Here is a 26,545-nt window from a genome sequence, read left to right as displayed (position 1 = left end):
AAATTGGTCGGGTTTATAGTACCTCCATGCTTGATGGAAATATTGGGTCTTGTGTGCATGACGATATCAGCTGGCTCGAGATCCTCCACTTCAATGTGCCACAACGCGTGACAGTGGCGCACCCAGTGACGAGGCTGATTGGTTTTTGTGATACGCCGCGATATCAACACATATTTTTCTCCCGTTGCAACGCATGGGCACATTTGCTAGTCTAAGCTAACTTGGATACTACGAAGTTTTCTTTATCAACCGCTCAGGCTGCTACTGCGTTTCGTCTTTTTTAGATAAAAGGCATTCAAGTGCCCAACTTTGAATTAACAAAGCAACCAACGGTGAGAACGATACAAAGTGCTGAACTCAGCTTACAGAACGACACCACACACCCACACGAATTACCGAAGAAGCTACAACCAGAAGCGCGACCAAAATGCTCAGCCAAAGCGCCTACGAGGACTCGAAGTAGAGTTGGAGTCTACAGTGTCGGGCCGGAGCTCACTCAGCCATTTTTCACGCGCGTCTCAACAGAACTCCTCCGTCGCAGAAATGCCACCGGAAGCCAACCACCACCGGGGACCAACCCAAGTTGCTCACAAACCGAACAACAGCGCCAAGGAAGCTCGACGAGGGAAGGGCACGGAGCAAGCCTTGCCGAAGATCGCCGAAGAATCACCTCCGTCACAACCATCTGCGAGCCTCGCGCTGTGGGCTCCAAGATAATGTCTTTAAGAAAAGCACGACACCGGAGTGCCGCCACCGCCAGATCCGAGGATCTTGGGTTTTCACCCGGACGGAGTAGAGGGATAGAGAATGGCCTCACGGCGCCTTCAACAAGGGAACGCCGTCCGCAGACGCCGCCGCCGTGGCCCTAGGGGCAAAGGTTTCCCTTTGGCAACATCACCGCCATCTACACCCCACAGCACTCGACTCGCCAACCACCACGCCGCCCTCACAGCCGTGGTTACCAACCAGCACCAGAGTCATTGGCTCGCCCGCCAACCAACATGACTCCCACCTTCCAGGGCCGCCGCCCGGCGTCCCAGCTCAGAGCTCAACGGAGAAAAGGATGAGAACGAGTAGACCTTCGCAGCGAGTACCCCGGACCCCCTGCCTGGAAGCATCGAACCTGACTGTAGAGAGCACCTCCCGAGGATCGGTAGACCAACAGCCCCCTGGCTGCCGGCAACACCAGATCGCGGGACGGAAGACGATGGATTCACATGGCACCAGGCCCCTGCCTGGCCCGTAGGTAAGCCAACACGCCTCCCAGCACCCTCACCTACACCGGCGCCCCCCCGCCGCCGGCCAAGCTTGCCACCAAGGCAGCACACAGCTGACCACTTCACGCGCCCACCGAATTGGAGATCCCGTCCAAATCGGGGCTGGATCTGGGCTCAGAAGGGGCTCGGGCCCCTGCCCGACCCGTGAGGCGCCAGATCCCAGCCTGGGGCGGCACACAGGGTCGCCGTCGGCCAAGAGGGCCACAGACTCGCCATCGGGTCAACCTCGTTCTACCTCCCGAGCCCGCCGAGAGAGGAGCTCGCGCCGTCCGTACCTGCAGCCACCGTCGCCACGAGCCCGCACCCGCCGCGAAGCCACCACAGCGACCGCACCGCCGCGCCCAACGCCCCAACAGCACCTCCGCCGGCCATCGCGGCCCGCGCTGCCACCACCACGCGGAGAAGGGGTCAGCCCCGCCGCCGCCGACGCACCCGAGCTTTGCCCGGGCAGGGCCTTTCGGCGGCGAAGAGGAGGAGAAGAGAGGAGGGAGGGGGCTCTGACGGCGCGGATTTTTAGGGTTTCGCCCTGGGCGTCGCGGGAGCCCAGGGACGAAACGATCTCCGCGTTTCGTACGTCAAAGCTAGATATCTTAATGCGCGCGATCTGCAGGCATATGCCTCCCGGTGGCGGTAGGCTATCTAAAGGTGTATATGATGCCCCCCATAGGGGCTCTCACAGGCGTTTGGATTGTAGGCCGTCAGATCGAGCTGACGTGGCGCGATCTCGGCCGTCGACTTCGTCCAGGGCAGCGAGGCCCTCGCGGAACCCGCGTTTTATCCATGGGTCACTGAAAGCCCGCTCGGCCCGACGTCGCTAGCGCTCCACCAATCCGTTGCACGCCTCCTCCTCTCCCCAATCCCCTCTCGTTTGGCGGCCTCCTCCGCTCCCAGCCGCCGCCTCCGCTCCGCGCCTGCCCCACGGAGGAAACCCTAGATGCCGCCCGCCTATCCCCTCGCGTGCTCCCTAACCCTTGTAGCCGCCGCCCCCGTCCCTTCTCCTCCCTTCCCCTTGCCTCGTCCTCGCCTCCTCCACCCGCAACCCCCGTCGCCGGGCAGCCGCCTCGTCACTCGAGCAGCAGCACACCATGGTATGGAGCGGCTAGGAGGAGCTTATTCGTGGCGGCAAGAGGAGGGCAGGGCGTCGGATCGGAAGGAGCGCGGATGGCGGCCGGTGGCCCGCGGCCGGCAGGAGCAGCGCAGACCGTCACTCGCACCGCCGCGGCGCGCCGTGATGTCGCCGGAAGGAGCGGCCGGTCGAGCTCCGTCTGTCCTGCACGTTTCTACGCCTGTGAGATTCTCCTCCACGACCCCCACTTGCTCCTGCTGCTTCGTCAATGATCTTACCGAAGGTACATATTCTGTATCCCAAGCTGCTCGTCCATGACTCATGTTGCAGCTAATCTCCTTAATCACTGTATCCACCTCACCCGAATGGAACAAGGAGAAGCCTGCTGCCTTTTCGTTTTGGTAAAAAATTCCCCTAATCTATGCTTTTGCATTGTATTTCACCTCACCCGAATGGAACAAGGAGAAGCCTGCTGCCTTTTCGTTTTGGTAAAAAATTCCCCTAATCTATGCTTTTGCATTGTATTTTTACATAAATAATATCCATTGTTCAAATCAAGTGTGCATCATTGTTGATAGGATCTGGGTGTCAACAACCGGTGAGAGGTTAGTTGAGGATAAATTGTTGGAGACGTATAGTGCAAAATGTAAACATAGCTTGAGCCCAAATAAGAATGGTCTAGAAATGTTGTATATATGTTGTTAGTTCATTGCAGTAACCAGAGTGTGATATTATAAATGCTATTTTCAAAAGTTCTAGATTGGGTTCTCTAAATGGGTGACTTGTTTTTTTGTTGGACCAATTCTTTAGTGAACACTAATGTATATTCCTTTAATATTCGTTCAAAGAAGTGGCATGACATATGTTGCAGATTGTTGAGGATCTTCAGTTCAAACGTTAGTTTTCTATCTTGATAGGTACATCAATTTTTGTAAATCATGCTGCTCAATTCATGGCCCCCTCCTAGCAAGAATTCAGAGATAGGGCCAAAGTGACAATCAGGTGAGATGATGCTCTTTTTATCTGTTAGGATCACACACTGATTCAGTTTGTTGATGAATATTGGTTCAAAATTGACCTTTACAGTCACATGTTTTCGTTTCTCAATCAGGACTCAAGAGTTAAGCAATATGAATACTAATTATTGTTTTATATACTTTTAGATTCTTTCCATGATGCTAGAAAGAGACAAGAAAATAACAAAGAGGTACAGTTCTGAACCTGTGTTCTATTTTCTTACCATATTACCATATGATATGTCCTTTTCACTAAACATGCTGATCATGATATTGTTATCCTAACTTTATACACTCAAGTCGAATGTACTTCTGTTTTGTGACATATGCGGAATTTTATAACAATTTTGAGATGAAATTTGTGGCACCGATGCTAGCTTGGTTAATTTTTTCTCTTTCGGCAATTGCAAGGCTGCTGGCTGTGTTATAGAATTTTCTTTTTCCTAAAGAAATTATCAAGCTTTGCTTGCTTGGCCATAGGCATTTTAAACTGTGGTACAAATAACTATGAACCAAGTGTTCCATATAATTTATTTGTGTCATAGTGCTATATATATGCACTTTGGATACAATAGTTTCATTCAAATGTCACCAACGTTTTCTTATTTCAGCGGCTTATGAGCAAATGCGCCTGATTTTTTTCCTGCAAGATCATATAATGTTACACATATGTGTTTATTCAGTAGAAGATAGTGTCAGTTTTAGTACATTTCTCCTAACTGAGTCTTAGTTGGATACCATGCACATTGTTTGCGTATTTATTCCATTTTCTCCATAAATGCAGAATATTGATGGTTTTCTGGCTATCCTGAATTTGTCTGGCAACAACTTCTCTCCCCAACTCAGTAGCGCATGATCGGGTGACGACGGTGCTTCTGTTTGTAGTAACAAGCATTGATGAGGATAGCTCTCTACTCTTCCCAACTCAGAAGCTTCCGCTTGCATGGTTTTCACATGTGGTTCCATGGCACTGATAGGTAAATCCTATTTTATGTCCAACTTCTCCCCCCCCCCCAACTCAGAAGCTTCCATTTGCAGTACATGGTATTCACATGTCCCATGGCACTGATAGGTAAAAGCTATTTTATGTCCAAGACAAATTGGCACAGTAGAACATGATTAGGAGGACTGAGTTATCACTTTGGAGTTTGATAATTTTAACTTGGTCAATGCTTAATTTTGGCCGTGGTTCACATAGACTGGTAAAACTGATGTTCCTTTTCATTATTACTGCTGCTTTTTTTGTTTTACTCTCATTTCTTCAATCTAACATTATTATTTAAAAATATTTATCCTTCCATTTGTTTCAGCGATTTTGTAGAAGTACGATCTCTTAGTTAGCTTTCCAGTCTTAATTTCGTTTTAACATGCATAGATCTTGCGCTGCATATTCACTCTGTACTATATTTTATTCAGAATACACATGGTAGTTCGTATCTGAACTTTAGCATGATATTCACACTTTTGTTATAATTAATTTCTCGAATCCAATAAGATGTCTTGCATTGCTAATCTGTGCGTTATGATTTTGTTGGCCAATGAAGATATTAGCAACTTCTGATTCACCGAATGCTCGCCATTTCTCAAATTTGTTCTTTTTAAAATAGTATTGTTGTTCTGTAGTGGCTTTTTGGGCGTCCATTTTCGATAAATACCCTCGGTTCTTTCCATTGCACACTAGAGAGCGATCTTTACATCAAACATTGGCACAGAATTTCCATTACAACTTTTTGCTTGTCTTTTCATCTAGGGTTGAGCATATGTTACCTGTACTAAGTGGGGTTGTCCAGAATGGCATCAGCGATCGACTGAGACTACACCACAAAAGGAAAATAAAACCACTTATAATTGATGTTGAAGTCGAAACAACGGTGAGTGTCCTAAACCCTGTGTTATTAACCTTATGTGTACGAACTTACATTGAAGGTAATTATCAAGTTGTACCTGTACTAAGTGGGGTTGTCCAGAATGGCATCAGCGATCGACTGAGACTACACCACAAAAGGAAAATAAAACCACTTATAATTGATGTTGAAGTCGAAACAACGGTGAGTGTCCTAAACCCTGTGTTATTAACCTTATGTGTACGAACTTACATTGAAGGTAATTATCAAGTTGTATGCATTTGTTCAAGAAAGGCAGAAAGTCCATTGTCTAAACGCTCTTTTTTCCAACGATTTTTCCATGAACTCTTTTAGTTGATATCTACTTGTTTAGCAACGTTTTTCAGTCTGGTCGTAGATCATACCTTTTACCTTTGTAGCTGCTGCCATTCTTTTTTCAGTGAAGAAAATCTATTTAATTTTCTTCAGTGTTCTGGGATCTTTTCCATAATTTTCATATATGCTATCAGCTTCTACAGTGAAGAAATAAGAGGTGTAAGATATTTTCCCCTCTTAGAGCCAAGTGACCTGCTTGCTTCAAAGATATAGCCAGTTTGGCCTCAGCGTTGTGTTCTTCTCTTAGCATGATTTAGTATTTTTTGTGGTAAAATCTATATTGAATCTTTTGACCATCTGACCCTTCACCTTTGCTTCTGTGCAGCTCATTCAGAGTTGATATCCATAAAAAAAACGTTTGGTTGCTCAAGTTTTAAGTAATATATGACTTCTGGTAAGTGGTAATTACATGTTATACTGCAGGCATTTCGGGAAAAAATTGACACCTATTTTGAATAGTGTACAGCAACGTGTTCTTCTTCACCCCGAGCATGACCCTAATTCCTTATATAGACTGTTCTCACATGAACATTGATATTACCACGGTTGTATTCTTGATACACTCTTGTGTTGAACATACTGTTGAATAATGCTTTCGTTAGTATTGTTGCAGAGCTCGCAACCGATGTGTTTGACATGTATAATAGATACCTTGCCTACTTTTATGTTAAATTCCAGCCTACCAAAGATTATCTTGAGCTTTGAACTCATGAAATCCTGCTTGGCCAGGTTTCCGTTCGATTTGAATAGGGAGATACACTCCATATTACCTCTACATGTCATTGATTTTTCGTCAAGATATCAGCCTTGGACTCTGCTCTGAGATTGCCTCTGCAATGCTGAGCCACGACCGGAGGCTTGCAGTGGTGGTGTGGTCACTGGTCTGACCCTGGCAGGGTGTCTAACACTGGCAATCTCGCCATCTCTATACAAGCCTGAGGTAAACAAGGCCTCCCTGCCCTCAAGCTGACTTAGGATGTACATCTGCAACCTCAGGTTGAAGCCGTATCACCAAGGTGCAGCACAGTGGCTGCGTGTAGTGAGCAGCCTTTGAGGAAACTCAAGCACACTTGCCCCTTCTATTGCAGACCTAGAGAAGTGTTCTATTTGCAGCATATAAATTTCTTCCTGTATTAATTTATTGACGAACAGTAGGTGCACATCAGCATGCAATGTTGTTATCAGTAACCAGACTTCCATACTCTGCATTTATAAGCGTTTCCATTGATCTGGCTTTCCCATCTACACTTCTTCCTCTTAGTTAATATTGGTTCTCTCTCTGCAATTGAAATGTACTGCTATATATGTTGTAGGACTGCAAACCTGGCATAATTTAGCTTTCTCTTAATGTTTCCTTTAGATTTACTTCCATTCTCTGTTATATTACAAACCCTACTTAAGCTTGATCGCAGTTATTTATTTTCTTGCATTTAGCTTTCTTTTAATGTCTCCATTAGATTTACTTCCACGGTATTCCTTTTTAAGATGCTATTGCTTCCCAGAATTTCATAGTTGTCCTGTTAGATACTTTTGGTGATATCACTGGACATTGTTGTTTGAATAAAGATCGTGTTGCTCGACCTGCTGCTGCGACCATGAGGTGATGCGATGTGCTACTGCTACTGGTGAGAACCAACAGGAAGAGCAGAAACAGAGGGAGAAGGAGTGGTGAAAAAAAAGAGGATTGGCAGAGGAGGAAGAGACCTCGGCGGCGTGCTTGGAGCTCCACGATCCCATCCGTACCCCTCTTTGTCTGGCTGCAGAAGGAGGGCTTCGATGGCGTGTCTTCTCTCTCTCCAGCCGAAGGGCGAGGTAGATCTGACGGTGATGAGTGTGCTGTTGCTGCAGCCACAACTGCTGCCTCTCTACCTCTTTTCCATCTTCGTTTTTGTTTTGTTTATGCAGTGCAAATTAAATTTCAATATGTATGGTTTCTTGTTCAGGAAATGGATGAGCAATGAGTTGAAAGCAAAGGTCAGAAAGGGACCAATATTATCAACTTCACGGTGTACATCTGGTATTTGTCCTTTTTCTCATCTGTTGTATTGTAAATAGTTACATACTGAATATCTAATATACATACTAGCTAATCAGAGGATGGGAGATATGAACATTACTGCACTATTGTACCTTTAAATTTTATAATAATGATGTGTCCTGTTCGAGAAAAAGTATCGACAAAAAAGTATCGACAGGTTGAACAATGCTTGGTGCAGGTGGATTTCTAGGGAAATTTGGTGGATAAGTTATTTGATCTAGAAATATCTATGTAGGGAAATTTGGGGAGTGACTTATTTGGTAGTGATTCATTCTCATATTTCCCCCCATATGGTCCTTTTACAATTTGAACTTAGATACAATGTTCTTTTAGTTTTTATCACCAGGAATTCTACCTACGACGTGCATAACAGGAAAGCTTGTGCATATATAGAGAACGTGGATTTTGAGATATTTATACATAACAGTTATTGGTATCATAACTTCCAGTCTCTCTTACTTTATGGTTGCAATAATGCATATATAGGTCAATAGGTGGTAATAAAAGAAGAAGGGTTTGAATATGAGTGCATCTACCACTGAATGGTGCTTCCATTGCAGCTGGGGCACCTTCTATGACAGGTTACTGTGTTGGAAGGTGCAATCAGTTTAGAACCAAGGATTGTTTAAGCATCAACCTTAAAATCAGTACTTTCAGTTATTTGTATGTGATGGTTATGTTTTATCAAAACCACATATGTTTATTCACATTTCAGGCTATATTCTTGGAAAGATGAAAATAAAGGCTTGCATGAGTTGTATCTCTTAATTTCCCTGTAACTACTCTCTCAATTATTTATACATGGAGATAGCAGAAGGTGGTTGTGAAATTGAATCTTATTTTGTTTTACCTTTCAGTCTTTCTCTGACCCTGGGCTAGAGGATTTTGTTTCTTGATGCACCTAAAAAATAAGAAGTTCATAGCAAATTAGGTATCATATATGCACCTTCATTTTCATTGCATCCCATCTTCTTGATATAAATCTCAGTCTGTTACTTTTGTAGGTCCGTGTGATTGAATCGTTGACTGGCTTAGGCAGGGTGTGATTGATTATTGCTGCCTCTCTATCTTTTGAAAGACGCTATTTCTTAGGTCTTGAAATGTACGTGTGTGCATTCCAGAATTTTTAACGCGCTCTTCCCTTTTTGTTATGGAGAACTAGAAACTGCTATGCCTATAATGCCTTACGCTCGGTCTATTTTTTAAGTAAAGATAATTTCATTTTTTCCTGCATTATTTTTGTTCAAATAAATGTGAACTTGGGACTGAACAGTGGCAATGACCGGGCATAGCTCAAGAAATATGTTGTAGTTTTCATATCCATATTTGTGGTTGTTGAGGATCGATTAAATCTCAGATTTCATATAGCTGATAGATTATTAGGTGCCTGGTATCAACGTGTTCTGTCAAAACATAGTATGACCGTGTTTGCTTGTGTTTTTTGTACCAGCTTTCTTATTTCTTATTGTTTATACAACAGGAAGCAATGGAGACATGCATATCGCTAGCTCTGAACACCACTGTATTAGCCAGCTCATGGTACCTGATGGGTTCAGGCCCTTGCTTCTAGCAGGTTCCAGCAGACACATGCACATCTGTCGTTGTATGACTGGTCAAGAAGGGAGATGCAGGGGAAGGTTTTGTATCTGATGAATAGTTCTAGCTAACGTGAAGTGGAACACCAGCAACATAGATCTGCTAAGGTTCCCAGGACTGATGTGCTTTCCACCATGTTTGGGTGGTCGTCAGCATGTCCGTGCACTTCTTTTGTGTGTCTTTGCCTCGTGCGTGTTTGGTCTATGTTGCTGGTAGTCACCGATTTCTATGGTGGTGATGTATGCTATTGGCATGTTATGCCATGATTTTAAGGCATTCAGCTATAATTGCTAAATCTGATGAAAATATTTCAAGATTTTTGTACCCACCACCTAACCTTGATATTGTTTATTTTTTCAACAGATCATTTATAGAACCTAGCGAGATATAGAACCTAGCTAGATAATCATGATATTACAGTATCGAATATGTGTTAATGTTCTGTTGTTACCGTTTCTTACATTTGACTGTTGCTTAATTTATATTTCCATTTGCAGGGGTGTTAAATTTTGGTGGTGCAAGTACCATTTACGTTTCCTCGGTGCTACAAGAATGCCCAACTTATGTAGATGTTGCTTTTGTTCTTTCATTACTTCTATTGCTCTTGACATAGCCATCGGTTGTTTTCTACTATAATATACTCCTATGTTTCCCTGTTATATATAAATGTTTCCAATTTTGTTTGGAATTTTGTTTGCCTTATCCTAAGTTCATCCTATCGACTTCGTTTTCTGAAACCTAAGAAATGTATTATTATTTTTGCACTTAATTTTTATGGGTGCTATACGAAATGTGTATTTTTATTAGATTCACGGGGTCGTGCGCCAAGGCGCACATCTAAATCTAGTAGCCTATAGCTATGACTTGGCTTAGCTCTCACCACGACGTACACAGTTGCAGCCTGTGCAAAGCTAGAAAGAAAAGCCTCTCTCAAGTCCCGACTCAGTTTGAGGGAGACAGGAAGTAAGTGGTGCCATTAATTCCGTGCATCCATCCATCTCTTTTGCTGGGATCCATCCAGGACGATGGCTCTGCTACTACGTACAGTGCCGTACTATACACTACCAATACAGATGTGCATGCATTTACTCTCGTCGTCGATCGATCTGCCTAGCTAGCTCCATGCTGCTGATCTGCACAGCTTACTAATTCGCTGGCGAAATGAATATCATGACCATATCAATCTCTAGTGGAAGAAGGGTAACTCATGCCAAGACTCATTTCGAGGACAAAATTTATCCGTTTTGGTTTAAATTTGTCCATTTTGGTTTATTTGGGTGGGGCCCCGGACATATGTTCCCCGAAATAGGCTTTCGCCCCGCTATATTAATATAGCAACCAACCGATACAATATAGCAAACAACGCTGGGGCAAACAGCACATCAAGCCCAAAAAAAAGAAGAGAGAAAATATAAAAGAAACTAATGCCGACATCGATAGATTGACGAAAAACGAAGATAGCCCGCAATCGCTGCGCCCTCCGGGAAGTCCCACCGCTTCCTAGCACATCGAGTCATCGCATACGAAGCAACACCTTCAACAAGGAGGCGACGATGACGCCGCTGCTGCCCGAACTCGTCCTAGGGTTTCCCCCCGTATGTGGAGAGGATAGGGTAGGGGTACCCCCGACGCCCTTCAGGAAGGAAAGGCGACACCCGCAGGCGTTGCCGCGTCGGCGTCGAACAAGCCGACAGGGATTTCTCCCGATCCCCAAACCACCATCACCTCAGACAACTCGAAGCGCTCCACCCAGCTGCCACCAACCAGCATGCGCCACCACGATCAAGAAGCCATCCTCGCCGTCGCACTGTGGTCCCAGACACGAGGCCTCGAGGGAAGAAGGGGCACAACAGGGTCATGGGAAGCAGCACCGCCGCCGCGGGGGAGGGAACATCCTCCACCGCCATCGCGGTAGCAGACCGGACGTGCCAGCAGAAACACACCGAGCCCCTACTGGCCCGGCCAGGCCCGTAAAGTTTCCACTGCCAGTGACTATGGGGTTGTGTGTTGATGACGCGTGAAGCACATGTCCGTTGGGAACCCCAAGAGGAAGGTGTGATGCGTACATCAGCAAGTTTTCCCTCAGAAAGAAACCAAGGTTATCGAACCAGTAGGAGATGAAGGCCACGTGAAGGTTGTTGGTGAAGGAGTGTAGTGCGGCGCAACACCAGTGATTCCGACGCCAACGTGGAACCTGCACAACACAATCACAGTACTTTGCCCCAACTTAACAGTGATGTTGTCAATCTCACCGGCTTGCTGAAAACAAAGGATTAAACGTATGGTGTGGAGAATGATGTTTGCTTGTAGAAAACAACAGAGAACAGAGATTGCAGTAGATTGTATTTCAGATGTAAAAGAATGGACCGGGGTCCACAGTTCACTAGTGGTGTCTCTCCAATAAGATAACTAGTATGTTGGGTGAACAAATTACAGTTGGGCAATTGACAAATAGAGATGCACATACATATATCATGATGACTACTATGAGATTTAGTCAGGGCATTACGACAAAGTACATAGACCGCTATCCAGCATGCATCTATGCCTAAAAAGTCTACCTTCGGGTTAGCATCCGCACCCCTTCCAGTATTAAGTTGCAAACGACAAACAATTGCATTAAGTATGATGCGTAATGTAATCAACACAAATATCCTTAGACAAAGCATTGATGTTTTATCCCTAGTGGCAACAGCACATCCACAACCTTAGAACTTTTACATCCTTTGTCCCAGATTCAATGGAGGCATGAACCCACTATCGAGCATAAATACTCCCTCTTGGAGTCACAAGTATCAACTTGGCCAGAGCCTCTACTAGCAACCGAGAGCTTGCAAGAACATAAACAACACATATATGATAGATTGATAATCAACTTGACATAGTATTCAATATTCATCGGATCCCAACAAACACAACATGTAGCATTACAAATAGACGATCTTGATCATGATAGGCAGCTCACAAGATCTAAACATGATAGCACAAGAGGAGAAGACAACCATCTAGCTACTGCTATGGACCCATAGTCCAAGGATGAACTACTCACGCATCAGTCCGGAGGCGGGCATGGTGATGTAGAGCCCTCCGGTGATGATTACCCTCTCCGGCAGGGTGCCGGAGGCGATCTCCTGAATCCCCCGAGATGGGATTGGCGGCGGCGGCGTCACAGTAACTTTTTCCGTATCGTGTCTCTCGGTAATAGGGTTTTCGCTACGGAGGGATTTTATAGGCGAAGGGGCAGCGCAGGGGGGTGCCCGAGGGGCCCACACCATAGGGCGGCGCGGGCCCCTCCTTGGCCGCGCCGCCTTGTGGTGTCGCCACCTCGTGGCCCCACTTCGTATCTCCTTCGGTCTTCTGGAAGCTCCGTGGAAAAATAAGACCCTGGGCATTCGTTTCGTCCAATTCCGAGAATATTTCCTGTGTAGGATTTCTGAAAGCAAAAACAGCACAAAACAGGAACTGGCGCTTCGGCATCTCGTTAATAGGTTAGTGCCGGAAAATGCATATAAATGATGTAAAGTGTGTATAAAACATGTGAGTATTGTCATAAAACTAGCATGGTACATAAGAAATTATAGATACGTTTGAAACGTATCAAGCATCCGCAAGCTTAGTTCCTACTCGCCCTCGAGTAGGTAAACGATAACAAGGATAATTTCTGAAGTGACATGCTGCTATCATAATCTTGATCAATACTATTGTAAAGCATATGAGATGAATGAAGTGATTCGAAACAATGGTAAAGACAATGATTAAACAACTGAATCATATAGCAAAGACTTTTCATGAATAGTACTTTCAAGACAAGCATCAATAAGACTTGCATAGGAGTTAACTCATAAAGCAATAGATTCTTAGTAGAAAGTTTTGAAGCAACACAAAGGAAGATATAAGTTTCAGCGGTTGCTTTCAACTTCAACATGTATATCTCATGGATAATTGTCAACACAAAGTAATATGATGAATGCAAATAAGCAAGTATGTAGGAATCAATGCACACAGTTGACACAAGTGTTTGCTTCTAAGATAGAAAGAAGTAGGTAAACTGACTCAACATAAAGTAGAAGAATGGCCCTTCGCAGAGGGAAGCATGGATTACTATTTTTGTGCTAGAGCTTTTATTTTGAAAACATAGAAACAATTTTGTCAACGGTAGTAATAATTCATATGTATTATGCATAAGACATCCTATAAGTTGCAAGCCTCATGCATAGATTACCAATAGTGCTCGCACCTTGTCCTAATTAGCTTGGATTTACATGGATTATCATTGCATAACATATGTTTCAACCAAGTGTCACAAAGGGGTACCTCTATGCCGCCTGTACAAAGGTCCAAGGAGATAAATCGCATTTGATTTCTCGTTTTTGATAGATCTCAACTAAGGACATCCATACCGGGACAACATAGAAAACAGATAATGGACTCCTCTTTAATGCATAAGCATTCAACAACAGATAATATTCTCATAAGAGATTGAGGATTAGTGTCCAAACTGAAACTTCCACCATGATTCATGGCTTTAGTTAGCGGCCCAATGTTCTTCTCTAACAATATGCATACTCAAACCATTTCATCTTGATAAATCGCCCTTACTTCAGACAAGACGAACATGCATAGCAACTCACATGATATTCAACAAAGGTGTAATAGTTGATGGCGTCCCCAGAAACATGGTTACCGCTCAACAAACAACTTATAAGAAATAAGATACATAAGCTACATATTCTTTACCACAATAGTTTTTAAGCTATTTTCCCATGAGCTATATATTGCAAAGGCAAGGAATGAAATTTTAAAGGTAGCACTCAAGTAATTTACTTTGGAATGACAGAGAAATACCACATAGTAGGTAGGTATGGTGGACACAAATGGCATAGGTTTTGGCTCAAGGACTTGGATGCACGAGAAGTATTCCCTCTCAGTACAAGGATTTGGCTAGCAAGGTTGTTTGAAGCAAACACAAGTATGAACCGGTACAGCAAAACTTACATAAGAACATATTGCAAGCATTATAAGACTCTACACTGTCTTCCTTGTTGTTCAAACACTTCACCAGAAAATATCTAGACTTTAGAGAGACCAATCATGCAAACCAAATTTCAACAAGCTCTATGGTAGTTCTTCATTAATAGGTGCAAAGTACATGATGCAAGAGCTTAAACATGATCTATTTGAGCACAACAATTGCCAAGTATCAAATTATTCAAGACCATATACCAATTACCACATGAAGCATTTTCTGTTTCCAACCAAATAACAATGAACGAAGCAGTTTCAACCTTCGCCATGAACATTAAAAGTAAAGCTAAGAACACCAGTGTTCATATGAAACAGCGGAGCGTGTCTTTCTCCCACACAAAGAATGCTAGGATCCGAGTTTATTCAAACAAAAACAAAAATAAAAGCAAACAGACGCTCCAAGTAAAGCACATAAGATGTGACGGAATAAAAATATAGTTTCACTAGAGGTGACCTGATAAGTTGTCGATGAAGAAGGGGATGCCTTGGGCATCCCCAAGCTTAGATGCTTGAGTCTTCTTGAAATATGCAGGGATGAACCACGGGGGCATCCCCAAGCTTAGACTTTTCACTCTTCTTGATCATATTGTATCATTCTCCTCTTTTGATCCTTGAAAACTTCCTCCACACCAAACTCAAAACAAACTCATTAGAGGGTTAGTGCATAATCAAAAATTCACATATTCAGAGGTGACATAATCATTCTTAACACTTCTGGACATTGCCCAAAGCTACTGAAAGTTAATGGAACAAAGAAATCCATTCAACATAGCAAAAGAGGCAATGCGAAATAAAAGGCAGAATCTGTCAAAACAGAACAGTCCGTAAAGATGAATTTTTTAGAGGCACTTAACAGGCTCAGATGAAAAAGCTCAAAACTAGTGAAAGTTGCGTACATATCTGAGGATCACGCACGTAAATTGGCAGATTTTTTTGATTCTTCTACAGAGAGATCTACGCAAATTCGTGACAGATAGAAATCTGTTTCTGCGCAGCAATCCAAATCTAGTATCAACTTTACTATTAGAGACTTTACTTGGCACAACAATGCAATAAAGTAAAGATAAGGAGAGGTTGCTACAGTAGTAACAACTTCCAAGACTCAACAAAACAGTAGTAAAAACATACATGGGTTATCTCCCAAGAAGTGCTTTTCTTTAACGCCTTTCAGCTAGCGTAGAAAGTGTGAATCAAGTATTATCGAGAGATGAAGCATCAACATTATTACCAGGGGAGTTGGGAGTTTTCTCAACAATGCATTGTATCTTGTCTATGTAAGTAACTCCTCTTTCGTTGCTCTTAGGCTTACTATCCTCATCAAACAAATTTTCAGGAACAAGCCAAGCATAGTTATTTTCTAGAGCTTCATGCATCCCTAGGAGCTTACTAGGTATTGGTACTTTAATCTCCCCCTCACCATTGACGTTATTAGTGTACTTTAATCTATCCATGTCCATCTTTTCAAGTGTTTTTGCAAAATCGGTATAAAAGCCAAGCCTCTTATGCTTAATAAAAACTTTTCTAGCTTCTTTAGCTATATCACCAAATTCTCTAAGAAGGACCTCTAAAACAAAATCTCTCTTTTCTCCTATTTCCATATCAGAGAGTGTAAGAAACATATGTTGCATTATTGGATTAAGATTAACAAATCTAGCTTCCAACATGTGTACTAAAGAGGCAGTAGTAATTTCATAATTAGGAGCAAGTTCTACCAAGGATCTATCTTCAAAATCTTCAACCATACTAACATGAGTAAAAAATTCTTCTATATTATCTCTTCCAATGATAGACCCTTGCCCTACCGGTATATCTTTCAGAGTGAACTTAGGAGGAAGCATGATGAAATAAACAAAAGGTAAATAAAGTAAATTCAAGTAACTAATTTTTTGTGTGTTTTTGATATAGAGAAAGCAAACAAGACAAATGAAATAAAGTAAAACAACTAATTTTTTTGTGTTTTTGATATAAAGAAAGCAAACGAAACAGAAAGTAAAGCAAGACAATAAACAAAGTAAAGAGATTGGATGTGAGAGACTCCCCATGCAGCGTGTCTTGATCTCCCCGGCAACGGCGCCAGAAAAAGAGCTTGATAATGCGTGAAGCACACGTCCGTTGGGAACCCCAAGAGGAAGGTGTGATGCGTACAGCAGCAAGTTTTCCCTCAGAAAGAAACCAAGGTTATCGAACCAGTAGGAGATGAAGGCCACGTGAAGGTTGTTGGTGAAGGAGTGTAGTGCGGCGCAACACCAGGGATTCCGGCGCCAACGTGGAACCTGCACAACACAATCACAGTACTTTTCCCCAACTTAACAGTGAGGTTGTCAATCTCACCGGCTTGCTGAAAACAAAGGATTAAACGTATGGTGTGGAGAATGATGTTTGCTTGTAGAAAACAACAGAGAACAGAGATTGCAGTAGATTGTATTTCAGATGTAAAAGAATGGACCGGGGTCCACAGTTCACTAGTGGTGTCTCTCCAATAAGATAACTAGTATGTTGGGTGAACAAATTACAGTTGGGCAATTGACAAATAGAGATGCACATACATATATCATGATGACTACTATGAGATTTAATCAGGGCATTACGACAAAGTACATAGACCGCTATCCAGCATGCATCTATGCCTAAAGTCCACCTTCGGGTTAGCATCCGCACCCCTTCCAGTATTAAGTTGCAAAAAACAAACAATTGCATTAAGTATGGTGCGTAATGTAATCAACACAAATATTCTTAGACAAAGTATTGATGTTTTATCCCTAGTGGCAACAGCACATCCACAACCTTAGAACTTTCTGTCACTGTCCCAGATTCAATGGAGGTATGAACCCACTATCGAGCATAAATACTCCCTCTTGGAGTCACAAGTATCAACTTGGCCAGAGCCTCTACTAGCAACGGAGAGCATGCAAGAACATAAACAACACATATATGATAGATTGATAGTCAACTTGACATAGTATTCAATATTCATCGGATCCCAACAAACACAACATGTAGCATTACAAATAGACGATCTTGATCATGATAGGCAGCTCACAAGATCTAAACATGATAGCACAAGAGGAGAAGATAACCATCTAGCTACTGCTATGGACCCATAGTCCAAGGATGAACTACTCACGCATCAGTCCGGAGGCGGGCATGGTGATGTAGAGCCCTCCGATGATGATTCCCCTCTCCGGTAGGGTGCCGGAGGCGATCTCCTAAATCCCCCGAGATGGGATTGGCGGCGGCGGCGTCATAGTAACTTTTTCCGTATCGTGGCTCTCGGTAATAGGGTTTTCGCGACGGAGGGATTTTATAGGCGAAGGGGCAGCGTAGGGGGGTGCCCGAGGGGCCCACACCATAGGGCGGCGCGGGCCCCTCCTTGGCCGCGCCGCCTTGTGGTGTCGCCACCTCGTGGCCCCACTTCGTATCTCCTTCGGTCTTCTGGAAGCTCCGTGGAAAAATAAGACCCTAGGCGTTCGTTTCGTCCAATTCCGAGAATATTTCCTGTGTAGGATTTCTGAAACCAAAAACATCACAAAACAGGAACTGGCGCTTCGGCATCTCGTTAATAGGTTAGTGCCGGAAAATGCATATAAATGATGTAAAGTGTGTATAAAACATGAGAGTATTGTCATAAAACTAGCATGGAACATAAGAAATTATAGATACGTTTGAGACGTATCATGTGTCTGCTCCAAGCTCAACCTCTCCCATAGCCACTCCCTCGTCGCCGTCACCCGTCTCGCCGGGGTTTGCCAGTGAGAACCGTTCCTTGTATGTGTCTATGGGGAGGGTGTCGTCTCCCACCTCAGCCTCCCCTACAGCCACTATGTCGTTGTTGTCTCCCGTTTCGCCGTTGTCTATCGGGGGAAGGGGGTATCTACACCGACTACGCCCGTCCCGGTAGCCTTTCCCGAGTGGCAGCAGAGCTCCACCACCCCGGTCGTCGCAGGGCTCGCCATCCGGTGGGGAGAGGATGGTACTTCGGCCACATATGATGATTCCTTGGCAAAGGTGATGCACCGTAAGGCAACCGTCAACCTTGATTCGCCAGGTACATTTAAATCGGCAAAATCCTTTCTATCTTTCTCTACACTGCATAATACTGCCAATTTAAATAGTGTAGGTGTTTCTTTGTGTAATTCTATTAATGATATCCATGTGTCAACTAAGTCTCTTAGGCATATCGAGTTTGACCGATTAAAGGTAACCCCTAAAGCCTTGAGTAAGTCAGATACCACCCTTATAAATGAGGATGAAGAACTACATGCCAATACTGATGGTCAGCTCCTCTGTCACCTGGTAGGTGAGGTATCTGAGGTTGACTTTGGTGATGCGGTGCTTGGTTTAATTTTTGAATTAAAAGCATCCAGAAATCTAAGTCTTCTTCCACAAACAAACATTTTGGCCATTCTAGGGGATTATTACTTGGCATCGGAACAGACACCATGGATGTGTTGGCTCATTCGGGTGGATATTTTCATATTAAACTTAAGTCTAACAATTTCATGTGGAGTCTGGTCGCCGTGTACGGTGCAGACCATGATGAGCTCGAGCCTGCCTTTCTCGGTGAGTTGGTTAATATAACAAAAGATAACCCATACCCTTTTTAAGATTTGCTCATGAAAAGATTAAGGGTAGGTTCGACAACCATTGGCAGTTTTATTCAATGCTATCATTAATAGCTTGGATATTATAGAGGTTGCAATGGTTATGAGCCAGTTTACTTAGACGAAAAGTCTCCGGGAGTCTACATATGAAAAGTTGGACCGTGTTCTAATGGATTCTAATTGGGAATCTAAATATCCAATGGTTTATGTACGGGCCCTTCCACGTATTGAGACTTTGTCGGATCATGCTACTATATTGTTAACCACCGGAATTCGTAGACCGCCATCAGACACCCATTCAAGAATGGTTGCATAGGGAAGGTTTTTCGGACTTGGTTAGGATGGTATGGGAGAATCCCGTTGCTGGTCGGACTCCCATCCAAAGGTGGAAAAATAAACTACGTGCTGCATGTAGATACCTTGATGGATGAGCTAGGCATATGACTAGGGAACTCAAAAATGAGAAACCTAGCCTGTCATCGATTATCGATGAGATTGAGGCATATGAGATAGATCAGGCTAGTGGATGCGGCCGTTAGTGGAGTAGATCCAATGCATGCACATGACATGCGGTGAAGGACCTAAGGTGTGGAGGAGGCCAGCGGGTAAGTAGATCCGTTTCGATGGATGAGGGCGGTGTTGGGGCAGATCTAGTGCATGGACATGGAAAACAGTCAAGGATACTGTATTGAGGAGGGGCCCGTGGTGGAGAGGGGGATTTTTGATGTGCGAGAAGATTCGAGGGAAAGCGGTGAATGGGTGGGACGAGCACAGTGGTGAAGCGGATCAGGTCGATGGACGAGGGCAGCAGTGGAGTGGATCCGGTGCGTGGACACGAAAGGCAGTCAAGACTGGGCTATGGTGGAGGAGGCCTGCGGTAAACCAAATCCTGTACGGTGGAGGGGGGAGAGTTTTGGTGTATGAGAACTGAGAAGATTTGGGGGAAGCGGCGAATGGGGACATATATGTGAGATAATTCTAGCTACCAAATAGCTCTCTAAGGTCAGTGGATTGGTGTTTCCGGACCAGGGATAAAAGAGTAATTTTGTGTTGATAAAAAATTGAGCGCGTGATATTTGAAAGGATGACTGGGATGCTTCGGTGTGCTGCCAAAATTTTGAGTTTAAAGCTACTAGTATATCGATAACAAGGTTCCTCTATCCTAGGTTTCACTCACGTGGGACCGCTGACATATGGTGCCCACCTCATATAGACTCACATGCTAGTGAATGTTTCCTTTCCAACATACAAATGATTTTTTTCCCGATTCAACAAATATATGTCTAATTTAAACTACAAGTGTGTGATAGTCTGCTAACAAAAATCGTCAAAGATCATTTTAAGCTACCAAGTAGTCATTCTATCGTAGATCCACTTATATTTTTTGAAAGATTCAACTTCTTGGTATGAATGCTCATGCTAACAAAATTCACCCTGTTTTAAAAACAATCAAAGAAATGAAGAATAAAAATGAAAAACTTGTGGAAGGAATCTTCTAAAGGGCACAAGTTTCCATGAACACCAATTAAGTTGAATTTGATAACTTCTCAAAAAAACTTACTTCACAATATGGCCTTGTGTGATTTCTTTTCTTCTCCGGGTATTCGGTAAACTAGGAACCCGTTAGCTCCAGTTTTAGACCCCTACAACACCGAAGAGGGAGAGCGACACTGGTCGCAACCATCGTCCGATCCTAGAGACCCAAATCTAGGGTTTCCCCCTGAGCACCCCGAGCAAGAAGACAACAATTGCGTGGTTGCAACAAAAAATATGAGCTCATAGATGATGCCTCAATGGAGATGAGTGATGCTCCCGGCGCCACCATCGATTGGTCTAAAGATCCAGGGTTTCCCCTGGAGACTAACAAATCAGAACTTCGTAGTGCCGCTCCCACGAACGATGCCTCCATTGGGGTACACGGCATCCGAAGATGTTGCACTCGGCGGCTCTAGCAAAATGCCGGAACAAGGTCACCTAGGAAGGAACAGCCTAGCGTTGTCGCCATCTCGCAAGCTTGGTACCGCCAAGGGCCTTTGCCACCATGCAACGAGGGTGCCTTTGGCATGGTTATAGCCGATCCGGGGCCGGCGCCCCCCCCCGGATCCAAAATCCACCTTAGAAGAGCGTCCGGAGCCCCCCCCCCCCCCCCCCCCCCCCCCGGTGGCTGATGAGAATAGTGGAACAATGCACCTTAGGGCTGGCTGGTTCCGCCAGGCACCCCGATGGATGATATGTGGGGAGGGGCCGAGGGGGGGGGGGGGGGGGGGGGAGTGTCGGACAAAAGAGGCAGGGGATGGTGGGGGTGCAAACAGCGATGTCGGCGACGGCTTCTGCAGATGGGAACCCTAAGGAGTATGGCCTTTGTGGATCCAACCTCGGCTATTTTCACTTGTAACCTCGATATATGTTTGCCGCGTAGGCGTTGTCTGGTGCGAGACACCCACAGGAAGTCGGGAGATTGGCGGGGCGGCGTGGACTGTTTGCAAGGTCACGTCAAAGGAACAATCCATCCATCCATCTCTTCGATCAATCGATCCATCACCAGTTTCTGTTTGTAGCTAGGTAGGTCAGGATGGCGCGTGCGTGCGTGTGAGTGGACTGTGGATCGGGGCATATGTGTGTAGACAGCACCCAGCAACGTGACTTAGACTCCACACTTTCCTAACCTGCACTGTCCTTTTGCTCCACCTCCGACGCCTTCCCCTCCTCCTGTCCATGTCGTCGTCTCTCTCACGTACACATACACTAGCTCTAGCTCTAGCTAGGTAGAGCTAGGCACCTGCATATACATTTCACGCAGGCAGGCCGTCCACGACCCTGCCTGCCTCCGGTAGTTGCGATCCGGTTGCGACATGTCTAGTCACCGGTTAAATTCAGGCCCTGTCGCCAAAAGTCGAGCACCAAAAAGCTCGATAACCTCATTTCCCAAGCTCACCGGTTAACGATTTTGGTGATCAAAAGCACTGGAATACACCTCTCATGCTGGACAGAGGGACACATGCATGCCAAAGCTAGCGCTAGGCACCTCATCCATTTCCCAACGCGAACTACTCTAGCTAGGATTCATGGCAAAGCTAGCTAAGTCGACCACAACATCACCTCGATGGATTAATCAGCTAGCAGGGTACCAGGAAAAAAGGGTTTATGTGTCCTTTGATCCCTATGCGTGCTAGCCATCGTCAACGACCCTTTCTGCACACACGCACGGATAAACAAGTTGATCTGGATCCCATGTTTCACTCACCACTTACATGATCGATGCTTCTCAGGCCCTTCCCTTTCGTCTCTAAGACTGCTCATAGTGGGAGTAACATAGCTAGTAACATCACACATCTCAAGGCATTTTGATGACATGACATGCGAATAAATGAAGAAAGAGAGTGAGATGGTAACTAGCTATGTTACCATAACATCACACACCCCAAGACAAAATGAGTCTACAACATAATAAATGACACAATGCATGACACCATATATAAATTACTACCCACTATGAAGGTAGTAACCTAGAGTAGTAACATGGCATATGTTACTACTCTAAGTTACTCCCCACTATAAGCAGCCTAATCAGCTGCCTCGAAACTGTGGCAAGAAAAATGTATTGAATGTGCTACCTACCAAGTGACCAACACACATACATGCCCTTCTTAAAAATCCTCCTGGGGCCTCGCAAGCGTGCGTGCATGCGCGTCGTGTGGCGTGGTTAATTAACCAATTGAACTTGGAGTTGAACGTAACGGACGGGGAGACCAGGAGAAGCAGCGGGGGAATATACAAGTGATATGCTGTCCCGCGCCCAGCGGGCCGGGCAGGAACAGAGCGGTCTCCCTTGATTGGGTTTACGAGGCACTAGCTTTTCCCTTCTGTGATCTTCTTCTTCTTCTCTCTCTCTTCTCGTCGTATCAGGCGCCTCACCAAACATAACCCTAGCCAGAGTGAGAATCTGTCCCAGGTAACATGGCCCCGTGAAAAAGGCAACTGGTTGTTGCCCATCTGTGGTGTTTAATCCCAATATCCCATGCATGCACACACACGATAAGTTAATTTCTCATACTACTCTGTTTCAAGAAATGAGGCGTCCACATTTTACGTATTTTTTGTTTGACTAAAAATTACTTTAAATAGATAAAAATTATTTGTATGTAATTAGTATCATTAAAAAGTACTTTTTAATATGAATTTAATGATACTAATTATATATAATATAATCAAGATTTTGTTGCTCAATTTTTGTGGTTAAAGTTTATCTTGAAATACGCGTGTGCCTTACTGCTTGAAATGGAGGTAATAACTAAATAAGTGGCATCATAAAATGAGCTACACCCTCCATCTCGATCTATAGATCACCCGCGCATCCTAGATCCTCAATTTAACCAAAGTACTATTATACTTTAGATACTCACCCGATCCATATTAGTTGTCATTAATATAGATATATGTAGACATGTTTTAGTTGTAAGTACATCTATACTAATGGCAAGTAATATGAATCGAAAGGAGTACCATAAAACATATATTATTACAAATTTCAGATGCTATACTTTAGGCATCCTTGATGGATTACAGGAGACAGAGTGCCATGAAGTGGCTTGCCTTAATTTGGTAGTGATGTCAGTTTTAAAGTTTCCGTTGCGTACAAAATTGGCCATGGGTCAGCATCTTTTGTGTCCAGCCTTGAAATGGATTTGGAAGACATCAAGTTTTCTTCTGGCTTTTGTTATGGACAGATTAAACACTAGGCAGCTCCTCCAGAGGAAATGATTCTTCATGTCAGATTACTCTTGTCCAATGTGCAATTCACATCATATAGAATCTAGAAATCATTTGTTTTTTACCTGTCCTTTTTCCTGCTTTGCTGGAGGTACATCTGTCCTACCTGGATCCCTGTATATGCACTGACTCACGCACCAGTTACTCCGTATCTCATTCATAGAGGGCTTAAAGGGAGCCATTCATCAGCCTTTCTACTTGCATATCATTGTTCTTGTTCGCTGGTCTATATAGGTAATCAGAAATCACCACATCTTTAAAGAAGTGGATCCTAGTGTGTACAGAGCAAGGAGCATATTTAAGAAAGAAATGGCTTTACTTATTCACAAGGCTTCTAGAAGGTCTTATACTGACATGCAATCTTGACGCAACAACTTCCCTTAGTTTCTTGGGTTTAGCATGTTAGTTAATTTTTTTGCGCTTCCATCAAGCTCTGCTCTTTATGTTGTTTGTACTTTTGTAACTTAAAAAAATGCAGTGGGAAACCAGTTGTCCAGCTTCAATAAAATGGTGTAATTCTTGTGTTGTATAATTTAATTTATATTTTCAAATTAACAACTTAGGAATACTCTCATGCCCTAGAAATTCGGACAAATTGGAGTACTTTGGAAAACTGTTCACTACTATCATAGATTCATAGTTAGCACTTTGGGCAACTCCAACACGGTGCCGTATTTCATCAACGCGTGTCCTTTCATGTCCTCACGGACAAACAACTTTGTCCATGTGTATCCCATTTGACGTTATGTCCAAGGAATTGTTTACATGCGGACCCAATTTCGGCCAAATTTGGGTTGGCTATGTATCTGCATGGATAGACAGCGGGCCGCTCGTCTGCACATCCATGTCCTCGATCCTCTGGCCCCGCAAGTCGGTGACATATTGTCCATTATCAAAAGAAAATTCACTAAAATAAAATGACACATTACAACAAAATTTGAACTACAACTTAAACTGAAATTATAACTAAAACATATTCTACTAGGTCGCTACGTCCATCCTTGTCATTGTTCGTCGTGGCCTAATCCCTCCTCCCCGCCTCTACTTCTACACGCGCTCGACGGGGCATCTTCAACATGGCAAGGCAGGCAACCTTGCGCGCGGTGGTGTTTTCCTCTCTCTGGGCGAGCTGATCCGCCATTGCCTACCGCTCGAAGACCATGAACTGGTAGACAACATCCTCCCTTCCCGCTCTATCACGGGAGATCTGCACGACACATTACTCGATGGACGTGCTAGTTAGCTCGAGAGTGACGACATCTAGCTCCACTCAGCGGCAGTTTCAAAGGGGGTAGTAAGGTCACCTATTTTAGATACGCTGGCGGCTCTGCCTCCTCCTCGCTCTCCTCATTAGAATGTGGAGGAGCAGGGTTAGAGAACATGAGATACTAATGCGTGGCTTGGACGATGATGGCCGACACGACGGGCCATTTTATAACTGGATACCTGGGAGGGAAACGTTGGCGCGCAGCCTAGACGAGGGTGGACGACACAACATAACATTTTATAACCCGAGAGCTGGGTAGGAAGCGCCGCTGCAACTGGGGAGGTGATGTGTGTGAGGCCACGCCATCGTGGCGACGCCGCGTGGGAAGACGAACTGCGGAGAGGGTAGGCCCAGTTTTTTTTAAGATAAAGGGTTCTTTATTATATTACTTGAAAGGTTTAAGCATTATACCCGACCTCTGCATAACTAGGATGCACACAGCCGCACACCAGCCACAGTACAATCCAACAAATTAAAAGGTTCGATACATAAAACATGATGATGTTGCATCAACCCTAAGATGATGAAGAGCTAATGATGTTGGGACTCCAAGTGCATAGTATTGTGTCAGCAGAGTATTTTCCCCACAACGGTGACTCGAATTTATATCGAAATCTTGGGAAACTGAGCAAAGAGTATTCTCTTCTCTCTTTTTTTAGCAATCCTGCAAAGTAAAATGAAAGCCTTGTGTCCCCAACTCCACCATGTGGTTGTCAAGCACAAGGTTTCGTGTAAGTAAATAAAACACAAGTAAAATAAAGCGAGTAAAACTAGATAAAATAAAGTAACTAAGTAAAAAATTGTAAAGGGGCTGATTGTTTTTGGTGTTTTGGATGCACTAAGAAAAGTAAATATTTTTGTATTTTCGGATTAAAATAGTGCAGCAAATAGAAAAGAATATAAAAGCAAGATAATGATGTTTCTTATGATAAAAAGTGGACTGGGGTTCATGGATTCACTTTACTATTTTCTCTTTTAAGTTGTACTGGACAAACAGTAATTCATCAATGAGATATGATTATGCAAAAAAATCACATGTGAAATATACACATTCATATGGGCATCACGTCCTAACATAGAGATGATGCAAGACATCTCTCTTATACTCCACCAGAAAGCAAAAACTCCATGCAACCTTGTATTAAGAATTAACATAGCATAGCCATAAGTACTTTGACATGATGTTTGAATATCAAATATGCTACCTTGAACAAACAAGATCATCACTTTTCTCACGTGATAGATCATGAATTTTTTGTCATTATTCAATCACTAAAACCATGCTACTCCATCTAACACACATATCACCCCACACACGCTCTTGCATAGATGTTGGATCAGAAAAATACTGAAGAATGGGGTACGTAATATGCATCTATCAATATATCTTGCACATAATATGATCAGATCTCATAGCACAATATCATAGAATAAGGATACACCACATAGGTATTACGAATATGGCCATAATCATGTTGGGTAGTGTAGGGATACGTTGCATAGAAAACAAAAAATTTCCTACCGCGAACACGCAAACCAAGCCAAGATGCAATCTAGAAGACGGTAGCAACGAGGGGATTATCGAGTCTCACCCTTGAAGAGATTCCAAAGCCTACAAGATGAGGCTCTTGTTGCTGCGGTAGACGTTCACTTGCCGCTTGCAAAAGCGC

At 43.9% G+C, this 26,545-nt stretch overlaps 1 long non-coding RNA gene across 3 annotated transcripts; it reads left to right on the top strand.

Annotated features, from left to right (window-relative positions):
• The first annotated feature begins 2,124 nt into the window (after positions 1-2,124).
• On the top strand, positions 2,125-9,516 carry LOC127316870 (uncharacterized). Of its 3 annotated transcripts, XR_007860690.2 has the most exons (9): positions 2,125-2,831; positions 3,261-3,345; positions 3,507-3,550; positions 4,144-4,336; positions 7,145-7,390; positions 7,522-7,595; positions 8,474-8,547; positions 8,621-8,718; positions 9,097-9,516. It is a non-coding gene; the product is annotated as an uncharacterized lncRNA (long non-coding RNA). The 3 variants fall into 3 exon arrangements; XR_011749346.1 differs by lacking the exons at positions 8,474-8,547; positions 8,621-8,718; XR_007860687.2 differs by lacking the exons at positions 7,145-7,390; positions 7,522-7,595; positions 8,474-8,547; positions 8,621-8,718; positions 9,097-9,516 and adding exons at positions 5,904-5,972; positions 6,308-6,526.
• The last annotated feature ends 17,029 nt before the right edge of the window (positions 9,517-26,545 follow it).

This window comes from Lolium perenne, chromosome 7 (assembly GCF_019359855.2).
Source record: "Lolium perenne isolate Kyuss_39 chromosome 7, Kyuss_2.0, whole genome shotgun sequence".
Lineage (NCBI taxonomy): Eukaryota > Viridiplantae > Streptophyta > Magnoliopsida > Poales > Poaceae > Lolium > Lolium perenne.
Note: the sequence above shows the minus strand (reverse complement) of the source record. Positions and strands in the feature narration are given on the sequence as shown.